Consider the following 5,000-nt stretch of genomic DNA (forward strand, 5'->3'; position numbering starts at 1 on the left):
ATAGTCTTTGGTGTGATGAAGTCATTTACAACTATTGATCTAATAGTCAAACTGGGCATGTTAACCTGAAGAGCCTTGGAGGGAGTTTCTGGGGAAAATGGAGGTGCCCCAGGGACCCTCCCCGGGGACCCTCCCGTGAGCTCAACGGAGACACAATATGAGCTGTATAGGTTTAAGGCGCTTGGCCTGAGCCCTCTGATAACTCAGAGTAATGCTATAGTCCTGTCAAACGTTCCACACATCCACTCTACTATAAAAGCAAAGAAAGCAGGGATTGATGACCGTGCTGCCGTTTGTTAGATTGAACTGTATGATTAGTTAAGGTTTTCATGGTCGGTCTGTGCATTGTTTTTTTTCTTCTTTAAAAAAAATAATAATCCCAGTTGCTCATTAATGTTTGCAAGTCTATGTCAAGAGAAACCTGTTTGAAATCAAATTCTCAAATTCATTCAGTGGAACAAGGCTATGGATCTTTCTACAAGCCATCCAAATATAATACACATAATATCTCAACGAAGAAATATAGGAGTGCTCCACTGGGTGAAGAGCGTCGCAGTCCCCTCCCCCCTTTCATGACGACGGCAGGCCCAGGAAATGAATCCCAATGTGTTTTTCCCCATAGACATTTCAAAACGTATTTATTTAAAGACCTTTTAAGCGTCGTACGAAGCCAACTCGAGTCGTGACAAATCATGACAACAAACACAATATTTTGGACCAAACAAATAATTACAAAGAAGAAAAACAACAAGGAAAGTGTTGTAACCTGCCGTTTGGCCCAACACATTGTGTTTATTGTCATGATTTGCCACGGCAAGAGTTGGCTTTGTCCGCGGCGTAAACGTCTTATAAATAAATACTTTCTGAAAAGTCTATGAGGAAAATGAACGGGGATTTCTTTTCCGGGTCTCTCGAGGGGGCGGGACTGCGACGCTCTAGTCTATTGTGTTCATACTGTCGACAACCAAAAATGTGATATTCTAAGTATAGGAATCAAAGAACTATATGACTGTCCACCTTACTTACAATGGAAGTCCCTGGGATTTAATGGCAGACGGAACAAATCATCCGAGGCACTCTGATTAATACAACAATAATTGATTAACTCGTGGATACACCTGAATGTGAATGCATGACTTTATATTTCAAATAATCAGACTTAGATGTTATATGTTTAAGTAAAGCATGTATTATGCATGATGCATCATATACAAATCTCAATACCAATTTTTAATTGGCAACCTTTTACCATTTCTTTCTTAACCACATTCAACCTGGTGTCCCTATTTTGTGCATTGTCATTACAATTTTCCAAGATTTTGATATCATGTTTTTATTAGATCTATGATGTTCACAATGCATTGCATCACAACACATTATAAGCTTGTATAGATAGATAAGAAACAATCCTTTTTTCCCCTTCAAATGTGTTTTTGAATTGGGGGGAAGGATATACAGTAGCTGAGAGGCAGGGCAGATCTCTGGTCTCTGTTGCCCCGTGTGGTGTGGTCCAGGGTCTCTGTTGCCCCGTGTGGTGTGGTCCACGGTCTCTCTGTTGCCCCGTGTGGTGTGGTCCACGGTCTCTGTTGCCCCGTGTGGTGTGGTCCACGGTCTCTGTTGCCCCGTGTGGTGTGGTCCATGGTCTCTGTTGCCCCGTGTGGTGTGGTCCACGGTCTCTGTTGCCCCGTGTGGTGTGGTCCATGGTCTCTGTTGCCCCGTGTGGTGTGGTCCACGGTCTCTGTTGCCCCATGTGGTGTGGTCCACGGTCTCTGTTGCCCCATGTGGTGTGGTCCAGGGTCTCTGTTGCCCCGTGTGGTGTGGTCCATGGTCTCTGTTGCCCCGTGTGGTGTGGTCCATGGTCTCTGTTGCCCCGTGTGGTGTGGTCCAGGGTCTCTGTTGCCCCGTGTGGTGTGGTCCAGGGTCTCTGTTGCCCCATGTGGTGTGGTCCATGGTCTCTGTTGCCCCGTGTGGTGTGGTCCAGGGTCTCTGTTGCCCCGTGTGGTGTGGTCCAGGGTCTCTGTTGCCCCATGTGGTGTGGTCCATGGTCTCTGTTGCCCCATGTGGTGTGGTCCAGGGTCTCTGTTGCCCCGTGTGGTGTGGTCCAGGGTATCTGTTGCCCCATGTGGTGTGGTCCACGGTCTCTGTTGCCCCGTGTGGTGTGGTCCACGGTCTCTCTGTTGCCCCATGTGGTGTGGTCCACGGTCTCTGTTGCCCCATGTGGTGTGGTCCACGGTCTCTGTTGCCCCGTGTGGTGTGGTCCAGGGTCTCTGTTGCCCCGTGTGGTGTGGTCCAGGGTCTCTGTTGCCCCGTGTGGTGTGGTCCAGGGTCTCTGTTGCCCCGTGTGGTGTGGTCCACGGTCTCTGTTGCCCCGTGTGGTGTGGTCCACGGTCTCTGTTGCCCCATGCGGTGTGGTCTACGGTCTCTGTTGCCCCGTGTGGTGTGGTCCACGGTCTCTGTTGCCCCATGTGGTGTGGTCCATGGTCTCTGTTGCCCCATGCGGTGTGGTCTACGGTCTCTGTTGCCCCGTGTGGTGTGGTCCAGGGTCTCTGTTGCCCCGTGTGGTGTGGACCACGGTCTCTGTTGCCCCGTGTGGTGTGGTCCACGGTCTCTGTTGCCCCATGTGGTGTGGTCCACGGTCTCTGTTGCCCCATGTGGTGTGGTCTACGGTCTCTGTTGCCCCGTGTGGTGTGGTCCAGGGTCTCTGTTGCCCCGTGTGGTGTGGTCCACGGTCTCTGTTGCCCCATGTGGTGTGGTCCATGGTCTCTGTTGCCCCGTGTGGTGTGGTCCACGGTCTCTCTGTTGCCCCATGTGGTGTGGTCCAGGGTCTCTGTTGCCCCATGTGGTGTGGTCCACGGTCTCTGTTGCCCCGTGTGGTGTGGACCACGGTCTCTGTTGCCCCATGTGGTGTGGTCCACTGTCTCTGTTGCCCCGTGTGGTGTGGTCCACGGTCTCTGTTGCCCCGTGTGGTGTGGTCCAGGGTCTCTGTTGCCCCATGTGGTGTGGTCCAGGGTCTCTGTTGCCCCATGTGGTGTGGTCCAGGGTCTCTGTTGCCCCGTGTGGTGTGGTCCATGGTCTCTGTTGCCCCATGTGGTGTGGTCCAGGGTCTCTGTTGCCCCATGTGGTGTGGTCCAGGGTCTCTGTTGCCCCATGTGGTGTGGTCCAGGGTCTCTGTTGCCCCGTGTGGTGTGGTCCATGGTCTCTGTTGCCCCGTGTGGTGTGGTCCACGGTCTCTGTTGCCCCGTGTGGTGTGGTCCACGGTCTCTGTTGCCCCGTGTGGTGTGGTCCAGGGTCTCTGTTGCCCCGTGTGGTGTGGTCCACGGTCTCTGTTGCCCCGTGTGGTGTGGTCCACGGTCTCTGTTGCCCCGTGTGGTGTGGTCCACGCATCCAGTCATGATTCTACAGTTCTCGACCCTTTGAAATGACTCTGTGATTCAAGATAATTATGCTGCATGTTGGCCTATACTGTATACCATTTAAACATTTATTCTGTGCCAAATGCGCAATATTTATTAGCCTTTTGTCAGTCTGCAAGGTAGATGTATTTCTTTCAGTCTCAAGTGTGTGTGTGTGTGTGTGTGTGTGTGTGTGTGTGTGTGTGTGTGTGTGTGTGTGTGTGTGTGTGTGTGTGTGTGTGTGTGTGTGTGTGTGTGTGTGTGTGTGTGTGTGTGTGTGTGTGTGTGTGTGTGTGTGTGCGCGTGTGCGTGTGCGTGGTAGGGGCTCGGGGCTGGGTGGCCCGTGGGCTCCCCCAGGTGTAGTCCAGATGAAAGGGTCTTTATTGGGGTGTCCCCAGCGTTCCCCAGGAGTGGCAAGCTCTAAAACAGCTCCGGTGCTCCCGTGACCTCCCGTCTGAGCGTGGCCTGCATGGCTCCAGGCAGGAGAGATCCTCCTCCTCACCTGATTTATATCTAGCTGTGCGCCAAGTGTCTCCCACAGAAAATGGCTGATCTACAAGCCCACAATGTGTCAGGGCTTGGTTGGCCGTGGAGCTTGTAGATCGCCAATTTTTGGTGCAAGACATGATGCACCAAGTGTAAATCTGGCTTTATGCTGGGACGAGAACTGATCTATAGGCTGAAGAACCACCTTTGATACTGACCTCGCATACAGGTTGGATATGAGGGCCGTTGAATCTCTGGGCGCCCTCAGTGCTTATAGTAAACTACGGCGTGTTCGTGTTCTGATGTGTGGAGATTAATGATGTGTCTTTGGCTCTGTTCACAGCACAGTTTTATTTCAAATAGAATAATAGTAAGAGGTGAAGGGGTTAAGTTAGCCAGGGCAGACATTAGGAGATTCTCTCTCTCTCTCTCTCTCTCTCTCTCTCTCTCTCTCTCTCTCTCTCTCTCATGTGGACGAGTCGCTCAGGTCATTAGAGTCCTCTGAGGGTAAAGACTGGGGGCCAAAGAGATTGCAGAATGCACTAAACAATGAGAGGAACAGCTGTTTGATACAACTTAGGCATTTTTCATTCTATTGTTTAACACACTGTCTCTCACGTACGCGCGCGCGAGCGCACACACACACACACACACACACACACACACACACACACACACACCATACTTTGTTTTCAATATTTCATGATAAATCATTATAATGAACATATTTTTGACAGTTAACATTTTTGTTCATTTGCTCTCTCACCAGGGGTGTTTCTGTTTGACTGCATGGTTGTCGTGTTTGGAGATACTATATCTTGCATAGTTACATGTAGAAACACATGGAGGAACTATAATTATTTTCCAATAAGTTGTTGTTGTTATTATTATTATTATTATTATTATTATTATTTACTTCAAATGCAAATAAATAAATAAAATACATCCATCATTCTTTTGACACACAAGATCATGGAAGAATGTGTCTCTTTGGAAAAAAAGTAACACAAAAAATCTACTTTAGAATAAGATCAATTGTAAACAAACAAACCCAGGCCAACGCTTTGAAAGGCCTTGCCAAGAGATTTACCTCGCCCTGTGGCAAATAAGATTTTCTTGAAC

The sequence above is a fragment of the Protomyctophum bolini genome (genome assembly GCF_963924005.1).
Source record: "Protomyctophum bolini genome assembly, chromosome: 1".
In the NCBI taxonomy this organism is placed as follows: Eukaryota; Metazoa; Chordata; class Actinopteri; order Myctophiformes; family Myctophidae; genus Protomyctophum; species Protomyctophum bolini.